General features: G+C 43.2%; 1 pseudogene; it reads right to left on the bottom strand.

Annotated features, from left to right (window-relative positions):
- Positions 1–246: 246 nt before the first annotated feature.
- Positions 247–9,961, bottom strand: LOC113406026 (annotated as a pseudogene).
- Positions 9,962–17,786: the final 7,825 nt, after the last annotated feature.

Below are 17,786 nucleotides of genomic sequence, written 5' to 3' on the forward strand. Positions count from 1 at the left end.
GGTGACGGGAATGGGGACACAGGCAAGGCTCTGCGGCATCAGAGCTGGGAAGGGGGACACGGGGTAAACACTCTGCGGTGTCAGAGTGCTTGCTTGGAACTAACATCTCATTGCCTGCACTTCGTACTTCTGGTCTTCTGCTTTCTGTCTGCGTGACAAGAACCAGAGGAGAGGGTGAAGGGAAAGCCCTCTAACAATTAGGGTTTTTTTTGTTTTTTTAAATAAAAGTAAGCCAGAATTCACAGTTTAGTCCTTCACAACCCCTTCTTTAATCAATTTTTGTAGAAATTTTGTTTCACTTGTCACATTATGCATCATTTGTCCATTCATTGCAGCCATGCAAAAATTGCCACAGTAGTGCAAGTATGTGTTGTTTTGACCAAGGTTATATCCAAAGCCTGCTAAACTCACTTCATCACATAAATCTGTGGCCAGAACAATTGCAGTGATCCCAGCTGCAGGTACATTCTAAATGAAAAATACACATATTTAGAATGCAACTTATCACTCTTATCAGTTTTGTAGCATTCCATCTTTGCAATATTAGAATATTAGCATAGTCTTATACTACTATTATGAAGAAATCTATTATCTTGCTTCATTGTATTAACTTTCACCAGTGACTGTACAACTAATTATTGTCTCTTTGCTGGAAACAGGACCATCACTTTGAAGGTTAGATGTTTAAAATTTAGTTATATTAAAACTAAAGTGTTATTTTCAAATCTAACATTAGTGCATGACTTCAATTCATAAAAGAAAGAAAATTTAGTGTTTGTTAAAAGGCAAAGCTCCTGCTTTGTCAAGGAATCTATATGAGACCTAGGTGTTAAGATTATTATTGAACAAAGGGTTTAATTATTTGAATCTCTGGATTTACCCACAACCTTCTGATATGATGTTAAACACTACTTTTCCCTGAAACCGTTGGTGGTGAAGATAATCCTATTTATATACAACCATGTTTCTTTAGTTGGATGTTTTAAGTTTTGAATTATTTGCTTCTCACCTGTGTACTGTTTATATATCTTCCAATTATTATTACTTATTCCGTGTTGTCTCTGCCTTCTGAAACGTTCTGACTTCAGATGAAATTCTCCCCAGTAAAGAAAGGACACACGAGTGATTTATACATCTTAAGTGGGGTGGATGGGCTAGTGTGCACATGCACGTGTGTATAGAATATTGGGGTTAATTTCTTCCTTTTTGCGTTTCTCAGAAGTACTTGCTTTATAAAACTTTGGGATATTAAAAAAAAAAAATCACATACAGGTCACCTTATATGAAGATAAACAAGCCTAACCCTTGGTTTAAAAGAACTACATTGGCTGGAGAGTTAAAGGAGCACAGCGGTCCCACAGTTCCAGGTTGTACCCCGGGGATCTGGTCACACTGTGATAGGAATTTTCTCAGCCACCTTCTTCCCCCCGCTCCTGAAAAAAATGGTCTCACCCGTAGTGACTAAAGAGAAAAAAAATCAGTTAAACACAGAGAAACTTAAATACTTTGAAAGGGCAAATTGGTACTAAGGCATAGCACCTCGCTCATCAATATTAAAACATAAGACTGTCCACATCTCCTCACAAGTGATTTACATTAATGCATAATTCACAAATGCCTGAATTTACTTAAACATAGAATACTTAAGAGTAGAGAGAGGTTCTTTATCTGTTTAGTTTGTTTACTTTGAACACGTGACAGCACTTTGTGTATAATCACTCACCCATCCACCTGCCTCGGGCTGGGTTTTCCCATGGCAACAAGGTAGACCATCAGCATTTAAGCAACAGGAATATGTCATCATAATTCTGCAACAGTTGGCTGGGGGGACGCAGAAGCAGGCATAGGACCTGAAACTAGTTGGCGCCCCTTTTGAAACTGACTGTATTTCTAGCTGACAGTATCCATTTAAAGCTAAGTACACTGGATTGAAGCAGACCAGCCAAAGTAGTTCAGCAATTTCTGAGAACGAGGCTAGGAAAAAATACATTCAATGTAAAACAATTCTGGCAAATTTTTCTTTGGAAAGTTCTTGCATTTGCATGCTTGGAGCAGGGACTTGAAATTCAGCCAGGAGATGGCCTTTGTGTCAGGGACGTGCCTTTTGCCATCTCCATGAAAATCCACACAAATTTGGCCAAGTTATAAGCCTTTGGGGAAAAAAAAATCACAGTTCGTATGTGCTCTGTAGAGACTTGCTAGAGCTTAACAGCTAAAATCTCGGAAGACTGCATCCTCACTGAGCATGCTTGAGATTCTCACAGCTCTTCTAGCAGACCAGAGTGCATGCACCATCCCTGCAGAGCGACTGAGCGTGCTGCATCCCCACAGAGCAAGTGAGCATGCCACATCCCCTCCCAGCTCCTATGACTGACTGGACTATACATTTGCCAGTCCCACAGAGCAACTGAGAATGGTCTCTCCAGCCCCAGGCTAACGGGACAAAGCTGGACTTTCCCTGTAATGGCTTCTCTTAGGTAGGCACTGGAACGGAGAGCAGGGAGCCTTTTTCCAGTGCTCTCAATGACACCTGTCAGCACCCAGGCAGTGTGGAGGAGAAAGAAATCTGACTCAAATGCAGATGACCTAGGGTGTTGTGTGGGAGGGCTGGGGGCGTAGACCAGGACACAGAGCCTAGTGAGCAGAGACTGAGACTGCAGGCTGGCAAGGGAGCAGAGACGGACTGGCTGGGCAAAAAAGACTGGGTGTGGGAATGGAAAGAACTGAGAGCAGCGGAGGGGCCAGGGAGAGAGTGGGACTGGCTGGGCAAGGAGAATGGGATTGGGAATCATTGGGCTGGGGAGGAAGAAGGGGGGGAGGAACCAGGACTGACAAGCAGCTGGGAAATGGGAGAGAACTGATATTGGCTGGGCAAAGAGACTGGGGAGGTGAGGGCACGGAATGAGCACGTTTCTTCCAGTTCCGGGCTACAGACTAAAGACTGTATCATAATGCATACATACAAGGGGACCAAAATAAGGCTTCACAGCAACCTTTATTATGGCATTTCCTAATTTTGGAGTGTTTGACTTGGCAACCTTAATAATGTTCTTTTAATGTCGCTTTTGGAGTATAAGAGCAGAATACATTATCAGCAGCTTCAAGCCCACAAAAAGACACGCGATCCACCAAAGTCAGTCAAATATCCAATTCATATGGGCACTAGTTTGACATATTTTTGACTACTCATTCTAAAATTCCATAATCATCCACATTTTTGAGATCACAAAATTTAAATTCAAAGTTTTTAAAGATAATTTCCCCACTAGTTTCTCTAATATGACATTTAAAACATTTTAAATAAAAACATGGCAGTTAAGCTCTTGCCCACAACAGGCAGTAACTTGTAATTGCAAAAACTGATTGTCATAAACATACAGCTAAGGGTAGCATAAAATCCCTCCTTTACCTATAAACGGTTAAGAAGCTCAAATAACCTGGTTGGCACCTGACCACAAGGACCAATGAAGGGAGAAGATACTTTCAGATCTGTGGGGGAAGGTTTTCGTTTTGTCTCTCTTTGTGTGTCCTCTCCAGATCAGCGAGGAACCTAAAGCCATATCTGAACTAAGCATCTAAGATTACAAATTGTAATAGGAAGGAAATGTGTTAGATTATCTTCTGTTTTAGCTTGTGAATTTTCCCTAGGCTAAGAGGGAGGTTTATTCCTGTTTTGTTTTGGTTTTTGTTGTTGTTATAATTTTAAAGTTTTGCCTAGAGGGGAATCCTCTGGTTTTGAATCTGATTACCCTGTAAAATTACCTTCCATCCTGATTTTACAGAGGTGTTTCTTTTACTTTTTCTTTATAATAAAGTTCTGCTTTTAAGAACCTGATTGGTTTTTAGTGTCCTAAAAACTCAAGGGCTGGTCTGTGCCCACTTTGTTAACCTATTGGGTTGGTATATTATTCTCAAGCCTCCCCAGGAAAGGGGGTGAAGGGGTTTGGGGGGATTTTGGGGGAACAGGAACTTCAAGTGGTTCTTTTCCTTGAATCTTTGTCTAACTCACTTGGTGGTGGCAGCAGTACTCATCCAAGGACAAGGAAGAATTTGTGCCTTGGGGAAGTTTTTAACCTAAGCTGGTAGAAATAAGCTTAGAGGGTCTTTCATGCAGGTCCCCACATCTGTACCCCAGAGTTCAGAGTGGGGAGGGAACCCTGACACTGATCCATGCTAAAAATCATAACATAGAAGGCTGAGCACTGTAATAAACCAGTGCATTCTACCTAAATGCATGCCCACTGGAATTAAGTGATAGATGATGGCAGTCAATTCTGCAAGTGTCAAAAGCCTTCCCTAACTAAAGCGGGTCATAAAATCATAGAATGTAACTTTAAGTAACATTATCTATAGGATTGTGTTCACATCAAACTGCTAGATAACTTGACAGGTTTTCTACCAAATGGATGACTAATGAAAAATGGAGAGAGACTATGCAAACATAAAATACTTCTGGTGTTGCTTGATGATAATGAATCTTTAAAGAGTCACTAAGCAGTTAGTTAATCTTCATCTAGAATTTGAAATGTACTAATCAGCATCAGCTAACCATCACCACAGCCATCTATCTTCGTGTTATGTAGTTTAGTGGTTAAAGCGGTGGACCAGCAGTCACGAAATCTAGTTTTTATTTCTGGCTCTGCAGCCTCGAGCAAGTCACGTAAACCAAAAGCAAAATGAATTATGTGTTATTAAACTCATAGGGTGTTGTGATGGTTAGTGCATATAAAGCATCGAGATGCTTGGACAAAAGGTAGTATATAGTATATGAGTGCACAATATTATTATTATTATGAGGACAGTAGCTAGAAGTACTGCAACACAGATTGCTTGTGAAAAATGCAACACAGTAAACTATAGATACTTGGTTAGAAAGTCAGTTTCATATGAGTCAGAAAACTAAGACAGGCATGTGATAAGTCTCCTGTCATTACCAACCAGGGCTTCATTTTTTACCATTCCTTGAATCCAGTTGAAATCAATACTTTTGAATAAAAAGAGCAACAAACAAGCTGTCGGGATAATATTCATGTTCAGAGCGTGGGACTCCCTCTGGATAGGACAGCTGTATGGTAGTTTTGTTACCAGCATGTCTGTGCACCCCTGAACTGGTGAATCACTTTCTTTTCTTTTTTTTTTTTTTTTTTTAGATTGAGAGAAACAAAACACATCTACTAGGCCTGGTACCTAATTTCATTAAAATGCCGCACAAGTGACTTTGAATATTGAAGTAATGAGCTGTATTTGGCTCACAAACTTGTATTGTGCTCAAATAAATCAATAAATGACTCTCCTAGTAACCCTCATTCCTAATCCCCCGAATTCAGCCTTCCGTCTTGTTTGAGAGGCAGGCAATTCTATTTCTAGATTAATGGGCACAAGAACAAACATCAAAGGGCAGCCTTGCTCTGAAAAGCAGTTGTACAAATTGGATTATGGGGTTCATGTTGTGCCCTGCTGACTAAACTAGGTCTCCGAGAGGTAAACAGCAAACTTCCTGTACATCATCACCAGTAATAAAAGGCTCTTCAGGTCAAAATTATCCCTACAATGACCCCGATGAACCCCAATGTCCTCAATGAGTTTGCACAGTTCTAATGGATTGGAATTTAGGAAGCAATTGTACTGACAACAAGAAAAGTAGCATCCAACTCTACTGGCTCTGCAAGGCTAACAAAAGTAAAAAGTAGTAAAGCGTTATTTTTGTCATTAAAATGAGCAAACAAAAGTCCCATTTTTTACATAGCACTTGTTACTTTTTAATTTCAATGAGTGTATAGTATGGCCTTTGTTGATCCTATATTATTCTTCCTCCACCCCACCACTCCCAAACCTTATCTATCTTTTGAGTTAGACCATCTTAACTGGGTTTTTTTACTTATTATATTTTTATTGTGTCGATGCCCTGCTCTGCAAGAGCTTTCAACACTGCATTGATCTCTACGCTGTCAAACGCTTTTTTATCGTCGAAGGCAATACATAAAGGGAATTTGTATTCCCTTGAGCGTTCCAATAGCTGGTTTATAGTGAAAATATGGTCCACTGCGCTGAAATTCCTTCGAAAGCCTGCCTGCTCTCTCGTCTGCTCCTCCTCCAGACTCTGTGAGACTCAGAGCAGGCATATTGGACGATAGTTCTTTAGATCTTCACGATCGCCCTTCTTGTACAGCAGAATGGTGTTGGACTCCTTCCAGCTAGATGGTATCTTCTGCATTTCCAAGTAACGGCTAAACCTCTGAGCAAGGGTTTCCCAGAGGTCTTGTCTCCAGCTCTTACCATTTCAATTGTCAGTCCTTCTTCACCTGGGGCTTTTCCTTCCTTCATTTGGTGAACTGAATGTCAAACTTCACTGACAAGGACTGAGAGTATATGCTTATTGGTCTGTTGAAGTGTTGGTCAAACTATTAAAGGAAGCAAATTTGTTGATACTCCCCTTCACATTCCAGTTTAGAATGAAACAAGGAGACACAGTTTTCACCCAAACTCTTCACAGCCTGCCTCGAAATGGTAATGAGGTGGATGAATTGGAAGGGTGGAATCATCATCAGAGAGCATTTAAACCATCTCAGATTCACAGATGATATTGTGTAGATGGCCGAAAATACTATCAAACTACAGGAAATGCTGCGAGAACTCAACGCAAAAAGCAGCCAAGTCGGACTGAAATTAACCGCTCCAAAACGAAATGTATGCGGTGTGATACCTTGCCAAAAGCCAAACAACAATCAAGGGAGAACAAACAGAAGAAGTTGAGCAATATGTCTATTTGGGCCAAGAAATTAACATGCACCAGGATCAGGAAGGTGAACTCTAGCAAAGCAGTCAAGCAGGTTGGTGCGCATTCAATTCTATCAAGGATGTCCTCCAAGGAAAAATCAACAAGGCAACACACGCCAGCCTCTTCAACTCAACAGTACTGCCAGCAATGTTGTACAGCAGTGAAACATGGGCGCTGTCAAATACAGAGGAGCAGCAACTGTCTGTCACAGAGAGGGCGATGGAAAGAAGAATTCTGGGAATTTCAATCCCCGACAGAGTCACCAATGAATTGATTAGACAGCAGAGTGGAATGCAGGACATTGTTGTTGAGAGCAGGCATAGTAAAATGGGATGGGCCGGGCATATAGCGAGGCTCACTGACAATCGATGGACTGCAGCTGTCGCCAAGTGGTACCCACGGGAACTGAAATGACCACTTGGCCGACCTCCAAAGAGATGGGAAGATTTTATTGTGAAAAGACATGGCCACACATGGAGAAGGAAGGCCAGGATACGAGAAGAATGGAAGTTGTGTTGTCATCGGCACAATCTATACGAGGGCTGAAGGACCGATGGATCAAGGTGTGATATTTTTATTGTCTGTCTATTATGCATCTGTTAAATGATGTGGCTTCCAGAGTGTGCCAGTGAGGCAGGTGTGTTGTAAATAATGTGATGTATCCCAACTCTGAAACAGAATGCTCTCTAAGGGCATGTCTGCACTTGCCACTTAAAGCGGAAAAAGTCCCTTTTTTGCGCAAAAACCGTGGGAGTGTCTACACTTGCCAATGACTTTTTGCAGTGAAACTCCAAAGTTTCACCGCAAAAAGAAAATCACCTCCACGAGAGGCATACAGCTTTTACTGGTGCTGCTTTTGCGGTGATGTGCAAGTGAAGACACGTTCTTCCTGTTTACAGAGCTTTTAGCCTCCGGAGAATACTCCACCTAGATGACCACTCTGGCCAGCAGCTCTGCTGCTCTGATGCCAAGTAAACAGACGTCCACCCCTCCCCCTGTAAAGCCCTGGGAACTTTGAAACTCCCCTTCCTGTTTTCTTGACAAGTGCTCACTTATCCGGCCAGGTGACAATGGCTGCCTCACGGAGCAACGATCCCCTGCTTGGAGCAATGCTGAGCTACTAGAGCTGATCAGTGTTTGGGGAGAGGAGGCTGTGCAGGGACCCAGGATGCCCCATAATCACCCCACACCCTTTCCCAGAAGACCTATTGTCAAACTGGAGAGAACTGCACTGTGGGATAGCTGTCCTAGAGCGTTGCTCTCATAGGCAACGGAACTGCTGCTAATGTAAACACACTCTGATGCCTGAGGAATGGCATGAGTACACAAACCAGCGCTTTACTTTCACCGGTTCCCTATCACCGGTGAAACTTACCGCGCGAAAACTCTGCAAGTGTAGACATACCCTAACACTAGAAGATCCACTTATCTTTTCACTTGAACTCCTTGCTACTAGAAAAGCAAATTTATTGATAAACTCCCCCTAACAACAAGGAGGTGGGACAGGTTATTTCAAGAGCCTAGATTAGACTGGTCAAAAATCCGTTTACCTGAGGTATTTGTACAGCACCAATTTCATGTGTATTTTGAGCACTATCTGTGATTGCAGCAATTTTCAACTCATTATTGTTATTATCCAAGTTCTGTGGCATTTGGTGTCTAAGGTTCACTGAAATAATTAGTTTGCTTTCTGATTCATCATACTTTAATTATGTAAAGCCACATAAGTAATTTTGATGTAAGTACTTTCAAACGTAGCTTCATAAATGAATGAATTAATTACTCCCCAAAAGTAAAAGGGAGCATTGCTTGCAAACAATGTCAATGCTAAATTAGCTTGTAACAGACAGAAGAGAAACGCATACTTAATAACAATATCAAACTGATTCAGCACATGGTCTAGCTCCAACCCATGAAGTGTTCCACCACTTCCTGCAACAACACAATGTTTACATTGTGAAACAGACCTGTCCTCGCTTACAGACAACCCCCCAACCTAAAGCAAATACTCACTAGCAACCACACATCACTGAACAAAAACACTGACCCAGGAACTTATCCTTGTAACAAAGCCCGATGCCAACTCTGTCCACATATCTATTCAAGTGACATCATCATAGGACCTAATCACATCAGCCATACCATCAGGGGCTCGTTCACCTGCACATCTACCAATGTGATATATGCCATCATGTGCCAACAATGCCCCTCTGCCATGTACATTGGCCAAACCGGACAGTCTCTACACAAAAGAATTAATGGACACAAATCTGACATCAGGAATCATAATACTCAAAAACCAGTGGGAGAACACTTTAACCTGTCTGGCCATTCAATGACAGACCTGGCTATTTTACAACAGAAAAACTTCAAAAACAGACTCCAACGAGAGACTGCTGAGCTGGAATTGATATGCAAACTAGACACAATCAACTCAGGATTAAATAAGGACTGGGAATGGCTGAGCCATTACAAACATTGAATCTATCTCCCCTTGTAAGTATTCTCACACTTCTTATCAAACTGTCTGTACTGGGCTATCTTGATTATCACTTCAAAAGTTTTTTTTCCTTTTACTTAATTGGCCTCTCAGAGTTGGTAAGACAACTCCCACCTGTTCATGCTCTCTGTATGTGTGTATATATTATCTCCTCAATATATGTTCCATTCTATATGCAGCCGAAGAAGTGGGCTGTAGCCCACAAAAGCTTATGCTCTAATAAATTTGTTAGTCTCTAAGGTGCCACAAGTACTCCTGTTCTTTTTACAATGTTTACAGTGTTTTGATTTCAATTTCTCTGGCAAGTCATGCTCAAGTAAGAGTGCCAAGAGATCCTGAATTTAAGTTTATCAGAGTATGTGCAAAATCCAAATGGGAGACTGTATATAAACACAGTTTCATGCCTCTTTGTGTCTTCTCTTACAAAGGGATATATATTCATTATATACTTCTCAGGAAATAATCTGTCCATCTTCTTCACCCAAGAAGGTTGACATTCTCTTTACCACATATGTTTGGCATACTTTTGTCCTCTCTGAAACACCAAAGCATATAGAATTTCAGTCAAACCACCTAGTGCCTTTCAGTATTACAAATATAGCAAATCCTGCCTGAAGCAACTTCCCAGGAGACCTCCAGGAATCGGTAAAATAGCAGATGTAGCTTTTAAGAAGACCAGCCATGTTGAACTGCCAACTATGGGAAATTTTAAAGTGGTCAGTTAAAACAGGGAGCTGTCTGTCTGAGGAGTAGTCCAGGGTGTGTTTGGAGGTGTGGTCCCAGCTGTGGAATAAACTCCCCCAGGAACTAAGGCCTATCACAAACCTCACCACCTTGCATTTCAGTGAAAGGCACATTTCTTTGACCTTGCTTCCTCTCATATAAACACATAGGAACAGGTATATTTTAACAAATAAATAAAAAAGAACCCTTCAAGACGAGACACACCATCGCACCCACTTCTCCCTCTGGGGAGAGGCTGAGAGAACTAATACCATCTGACAGATGTGTTAAATAATGTGAGTACTGTACACACTACTGGAAGGCGCTCTGATACTAGGGTGATGAGTGTGTTATAAAAATCCTTTATAGAACAGAACAGTGCAGGTGCCATCACTGTATTTGCAATAACTTTTACATCCTTTAGGTGGAAGTTTCCTTTAAGAATAAATTAGAGTGCAGATGGAATCAGACAAGTTACTATGTAAAATGGTACCTTTTCACAAAGCTCGTCTGCTTGCTGAATACTTTCAAGTAATAGCTGGTGTGATGAATGGGGCTATGCCTGTACAACTTAAGAATTCTGATTGATATTGTAAAGTCATCTTATGAAAAACTGCTGTATTACGAGTGCCTATATGTAGGGGATCCACCAGTGCTGGGTAGGGTCTGTAGCATGACCATCCCAGACAGAAACACAGGGAAATACTTAAGGTTAATGATGCCTCACAAAGGTTATGCAAAATAGACGCTGCAGTCTTAGAAAAAAACAATTTAGCTGATTCCTTTGGATGGAGGAAGGAAGGTAGGAGGAGTGGAATTGGCCAGGAGATGTTTCAATAAAGAAACACATAGGAACAGGAGCCAGGAGGAAGACGCAGAATGGGGCAGGAGAAAGCAAGGTCACCGAAGCAGGGTAAGGGGCTCCAGGAGGGAGAGGTCACCCAGCATGTGGAAGCCTCATGGAGGAGGGGGACCCTGCCCATATTCCTAAACCCAGATGGCCTCAAGGACTCTGGACAACCCAAGAGACATGGACCCCAGCCCAAAGAATGCCTTGGAGGTTCAGGAACCTGAGACAAAGACACAAGTTTTGTGTTTATTGTTTTATATGATCTGTACTCTCCCATGCTTTACATGGTTAAGTAGAACAGAGCATAAAGGTGTTAGACTGTGCAAAGTGTGTGTGTGTCTGTGTTGATTGCTGTCCCCAAGAGTGTAAAACTGTAAACCAGAAGCTACATTCCTTTTTTGTGAAGTTCTGGAAGAGGGGTGTGTTTCTGTAACTGGGATATCTCAGGGTCAGCCTGGTCCTGAGGCTTAGCTCCCCTCACAGCAGCCCTTGTGGGTAGCTAGAAGAGGGTGCTCACTACAGTCTGTGACAGAATGGTTATTTTATTTTAAAAAGCAAGCTATCTGTGTCCAGCCAAAACAGCGATGGGACATTTTGCTCCATTCCACACATCAGTAACAAACTCATCACCCAAATTCCGATTGCAGAAACATACGACTGCCAGCGATGCATGAGCTGGAAAGACAAAGACTGACCATCAGTGCCAAGACAGGATTTACAGCATTTTGACTTTGAACTGAACTTAATCTAGAACCATTATGTTTACACAGTCGTTAAAAGCCCCACTATAACCATATTTTAAAAGGGTATTTGGCATGGAGTCTCAAATTCTCCTTAAAATGAAGATGTCGTACTAGTATAAAACCCTGCCATACTAGCTTTTAGCCAAATCTGCCCTTGCCAACTAAATGCTAATTTGTCTCATTGTATGCAGTGTAGTAGCCACATTGGTTCCAAGACATTCGAGACACAGGGTGGGTGAGGTAATATCGTTTATTGGCTCAACTTCAATTAGTCTCATTGAAAGAAGCTCCTCTTGTACATTTTTAGAGAATGCTACCTGCAAACTGAGGTCTGGAGGAAGGATGAAGATTTGGAATAGTGCAATGGCAAAGGTACCATTTTATCACCGTTCAAAAATTAGGAGATTTACAGGGGGGTTCCCTGCTCATAAAAATAAGAACAAAGTAGAAGGGGAAGGTGGTGGAGAAGAGGAGTGGAACAGAGGAGACTAGAAAACAAACAGACATTTGTGCAGTAAGTGAGAGTCAAAAATGCAAGTCTGATGTGAAAAAAGTTATAGGAGAAGAGCAACAAAGGATAATGGAGAAAGAGAAGGTGTGATATCACCCGGGGTACAATCTGGGCTGTACTACTGCTGTGCCCCCTTAACTCTATAGCTCAGGATACCTCTTACATGGCTCTGCTAGTGAAATGCAGCCCCTCCAGGCTTTGCGTCACAGCAATTAGCACCCAACAAAGTTACAGGAATACTCTCCCAGCCACTCATGAACTGTACACTGGGAGACACCCACAAATGCCCCCAGCCTTGAACCCCAGAAATGTGCATCTTACATTGCTCAAGACCCCTTTGGACAGTGCAAGCTCATAAGTCTGTCATTTTAATCAAAGAAAATGAATTGCCCTGAGCAGAGATTTCCCCAAACAGGTCAATCAAAACACACTGGTTTACATCAAAGAATAAAACAAGCTTATTAACTACTGAAAGATAGATTTTAAGTGATTACTAAAGTGATACAGACATAAAAGGTTAGAATTGGTTACAAAAAGAAATAAAATGATAAAATCACAATCTAAATTCTAAACTTTGCCAAGCTGAGTAAACTTTGAAGCATTCAACTTTCTCGACCCCACCAGATGCTGCAGGCAGTTCACAGTTCATACTGATCAGAAAGCCTTGCCGTTAGGACCATCCCTTCCCCCAGATCAACGGTGCTACTCTTTGTCTTCCAAATACTCTTGCTTCCAGTTGTCAAGATGAGGGCGAGGGAGCAGGGCTTAATGAGCCATTGTCTCTTATTTCATACCCTCCTCCTCTCCGTCAGGAACACCCTCCTGGTGGGGTATAGACAAAGCAGTCTCCTGTGTACATGAGATTGGAAGCATCTCTCAGGTGAATTGTAAATTTCTTGCTAGCACCTTCTGTGTATGTGACATTTGGGATGACATGCAAGGCCTTTGTTATTTCTGAGGAGCTAGTTTGTGGGCGTTCCCCAGACTCACAACATGTTTGAGTAGCAAACATATAGCAAAATCTCATAACTCCATAAACAATGATGATACACACGTTAACAGGATAATGATGTTCAGTAGCTCAGGAGTTTTCAAATGATACCTCACAAGGCATGCTTTGTACAAAATATATTTCATAACCATATAAAAGTGGTGAACATGGGGCACAGGATGTTATTTTGAGGTACAGTGTGTCAGCCCCTGCCGGAGTCCCAGGTTCCCAGCTGCCTGGTGTGGAGGGGTCCGGGCTGCCCCGTCACCCAGCACTGTGGGGTCGGGGGACCAGGGCAGCCGCGTAGCCCCGTGAGCTCCAGGGGCCAGGTGTGACGTTATTGATATAATCTGGGACCATATAGAACATGGTTGCAACCAAGGTCCTGTAGTGGCACCAAATCTTGTATAAAGGGGGTCAAATGAGGTGTCTTAGACAAGGTTAGGGTTTGCTGGTTATAATTATGCTGTCTATACGTATCAATTTTGTAGCTGAAGTTGTGAATATTGGCTCTATACTGTCTATATTTCAAACTTATGCTATGCCTCTGGGTGACATCCCAGACAAGTTGGTGTTAGCTCTGCCTAGCCTGCTTGATGGCCCATTAAGGACCATCAGCTATACAACTGACCCATGGAGAGAAGGCAAATACGCCTTGTAACTCAGCAAAGTATGCAGGAACTTGCCCATGTGATTCCAGACTCCATTTTGCTGTAATTTTCCACAGTAAGAACAAAGAGGTGTTCTTACACCTGGAAAAGACTATATAAGGCTGATGCCCCGTCTCCATCTGGTCTTCAATCCTGCTTCTTACCTCTGGAGGGACTTTGCTACAAACAGAAGCTCTACACAAAGGACTGATGACCCATCCCAGCGGGGGATGTATTCCAGAGACTTGATTTGAACCTGCAGTTTATTATATCTCTGCTGCAAGCCTGAACTAAGAACTTTGCCATTACTGTATGTAATTGATTCCATTTAACCAATTCTAACTCTCATCTAGATCCTTTTCCTTTAATGATTAAACCTTTAAATTTTAGATTCTAAAGGATTGGCAACAGCGTGATTTGTGGGTAAGATCTGATTTGTATATTGATCTGGGTCTGGGGCTTGGTCCTATGGGATCAGGAGAACCTTTTTTCTTTTATTGGGGTATTGGTTTTCATAACCATTTGTCCCCATAACGAGTGGCACTGGTGGTGATACTGGGAAACTGGAGTGTCTAAGGAAATTGCTTTTGTGACTTGTGGTTAGCCAGTGGGTCCTCTTAGTCTGGCTGGTTTGGTTTGCCTTAGAAGTGAAAAAACCCCAGCCTTGGGCTGTAACTGCCCTGTTTTAGTAATTTGTCCTGAATTGGCACTCTCAGTTGGGTCCCGCCCCGGTGGCAGGGGTCCGAGGGTCCGGAGCAGCTGGTGGCCCCACAAGCTCTGGGATCTGGGCTGCGGCTGGCAGCCACTCGGCGGGGGTCCTGGGCCAGCAGCCAGCTGGCTCCGCACCACGGGGGTCGGGTCCAGGGTCAGTTCGGGGCTGCCGCTGCTCTGCCACCCAGCCCCTGCAACCTAGGTTACACAATGTGGTGCCTGTAGAGCAGCGGTTCTCAAATTCTAAGCAGGCACAGATGCTTTTGCATAAAATTGTGCTTTTTTCTTTCTTTCCCAGGGTGAGAGCCAGCATCTCTCTGGGTTACTCTCTAATTGCAAGCACTGTGTTTTAGTTTTTAGCACAACTTTAAAAACTTAGCAGTCTCCCATATCGCACTGAAGGGGCCTCTCTTTGAGGCTGGTCAGTACACAGCCTACCAATGAAAACTAATACCCACCTCTGCTCTTAGCTATCATAGAAATGTAGGACTGGAAGGGACCTTGATAGGTCATCTAGTCCAGTTCCCTGCACTGAGGGAGAGCTAAATATTATCCATAAGTGCTGACTCCGTGGGTGCTCCAGCCCTGGAGCAACCATGGAAAAAAATTAGTGGGTGCTTAGCACTGGCAGCCACCTTACCCCCTCTTCCGCCCGTCCACCCCCCGAATACCTCCTGCCTGCTGGCGGCCCCACCAATCAACTCCTACCCTCCCTCCCAGCGCCTCCCACCTGCCACGATCAGCTGTTCTGCAGCATGCAGGAGGCACTGGGGGGGAGGAGCATGGGGGCATGCTCGGGGGAGGGCGTGGAACTGGGTGGGAAGAGGCGAGGCTGGGGAGGGGGCTTGGGAGAAGGGGTGGGGTGGAAGTGGGGCCTGGGGTAGAGTGGGGGGCTGAGCACCCCCGGGGCCCAGAGGAAGCCAGCGCCTATAGTATTATCTGCTGGTTCTCCCTCCTTCTATACATCTCTCATCCTATTTCCATCCATTTGGCATCTGATGTGCTGTTTCACTGAGGAAGCCCATATCCTGATCAATTTACTTGCTGTATTGTACAAATGGGCAATCTCATAATTATCAATCATGTTTGTTAAGGTAGTGACTCAGGACCAACCAAGAATGGGCCTCCACTGCACTAGGTGCTGGACAAATACAGAGTAGCAGACAGTCCCTTCCCCAAAGAGCTTGCAACTAAATAGACAAGACAGACACGAGGGTTAGGAAAAGGTTGATAACATGCAAGCAGAGTAAACAACGGGATGGTAGCAATATTAGTGTGATAATTTGTTTTGGCCGGCAGGGGTTAATTAGGAGAAGATCAGCTAAATGGAAAGTAAGGTGATGGGAGAAGGGACATTGGGGGCAAGGCAGGGGAGAACAGCGTAGTGGGGTGTGAAGTGACAGTGAAGTGAAGAGAGAGTGCGAGGGATGGTGGGGTGGTTTGGAGCAAATAACCAATCAGCACAGGGCTACGAAAGTCCAGTTAAAACTATAGAAATCCTCCAACTATCTCTGCTTTGGCTGCTTCTAACACTGCTCCTTTTTCAAGCCAAGTATCATGTCTGAGTTTGCAAACGTTATTTTTCACAAACCATTGTTTACTTCCTTTCTCATTTTACCCCTAAAATGCTAAAGTTTCGCTAGAACCACAAAAAACAGGAAACAAAAACCTCAATCTCTCAGTAAAAAACAGAGCACACAGTAATGCAAAAATCATCTGGCTGCACTTCATGCGCCTCCCTCACTACAAGTCCTACAGTGAATTTTCCAACTCTCCACTTAATATATCAGTAATATTTGTTAGCTACAGGTAACGAACAGCAATCCTTTATATGTTCAGGGCCCATGTAGTACATTTTCTTTGTGCCACATTATTCAGGGCCAAAACTTAACTTTGGGTATAAAGGATGCACACTCTAACCCCAAATAATAAAAGAAGTCTACAATGAACAAGAGCCATTGATTATCTTTAAAGCAGCCAGCCACAGCCACCACATGAGTTATTTCTGAACTATTCCTTCATGGAGCTGACAAGACATGAGCTAGTTTAATTAAAGCTTTATAGAAGCCTATTTACATGCAACCCAAACTGAGCATGCCACAGTCCTACTGTTGTAAGCCACATCCTTCCTCGCCCCATTAAAGCTATTTGCCCTGCAGTACTAAAGTGATTCAATGCCGTAATACAGAGACTGGTGCTCAAAGATGCTTTGGCTTCATAGCAAGTTCTGTGCTGGTATCAGTTATTTTAATCTACATGGTGACAGGTTTCAGAGTTGTAGCCGTGTTAGTCTGTATCAGCAAAAACAACGAGGAGTCCTTGTGGCACCTTAGAGACTAACAAATTTATTTGGGCATAAGCTTTTGTGGGCTAAAACCCACTTCATCAGATGCACAGAGTGGAAAATACAGGAGGGAGCTATATATACATAGTACATGAAAAGATGGGAGTTGCCTTACCAATTCTAACGAGACAATTCAATTAAAGTGGGCTATTATCAACAGGAGGAAAAATCACTTTTGTAGTGGTAATCAGGGTGGCCCATTTCAAACAGTTGACAAGAAGGTGTGAGTAACAGTAGGGGGAAAATTAGCATGGGGAAATTAGTTTTTAGTTCTTGTAGTGACCCATCCACTCCCAGTCTTTATTCCGGCCTAATTTGACGGTGTCCAGTTTGCAAATTAATTCCAGTTCTGCAGTTTCTCGTTGGAGTCTGTTTTTGAACTTTTTTTTATTGAAGAATTGCCACTTTAAGTCTTTTATTGAGTGTCATGGTTGTAGGTACAGAAAACAGGACCCCTCAATCGGGTCCCTCTTGGGGGGTGGGGAGCCCAGACCCAGGTTCTGGGCCTCCCCCCATCTCTCCAGCCAGCTCCAAACTGAAACCCCTTCCTGCTGCCTCACCCAGCCACACATCCCCAGCCCCTCCTCCAGCCTTTGTCCAGTTTCCTGGGCTGATGGTGTCACCTGGCCCCAACCCTCTCCTGGGCTCAGGTTACAAAGGGCAGCCACCATCGTTTACCTGCTGGCCGTCAAGTATCATCCCTCAGTGAAGTCACACCCTTATTTCCTATCACCATCTAGTATGGTGCAGTACCCCAGGGAAACGGAGGCACGTGTCAGCAGAAGACAGTACACTAGTAAAACTCCCACGCAACATTACCAGGTTAATACTCCTTACACCATCACAACAGCTGAAGTGAAAGAGGGTATGATTTAAGAGGGGTTCTGGGCTACTCTGTGATGGCCCAGGCCCAGGCCCCCTGCTGCACAAGCACACAGGGGTCGTCAGAGGAACAGTGCATCCATGTGCTTTTTGTGGCTGACAA

This window comes from Terrapene carolina, unplaced genomic scaffold (genome assembly GCF_002925995.2).
Source record: "Terrapene carolina triunguis isolate 2854851 unplaced genomic scaffold, T_m_triunguis-2.0 Scaffold66, whole genome shotgun sequence".
In the NCBI taxonomy this organism is placed as follows: domain Eukaryota; kingdom Metazoa; phylum Chordata; order Testudines; family Emydidae; genus Terrapene; species Terrapene triunguis.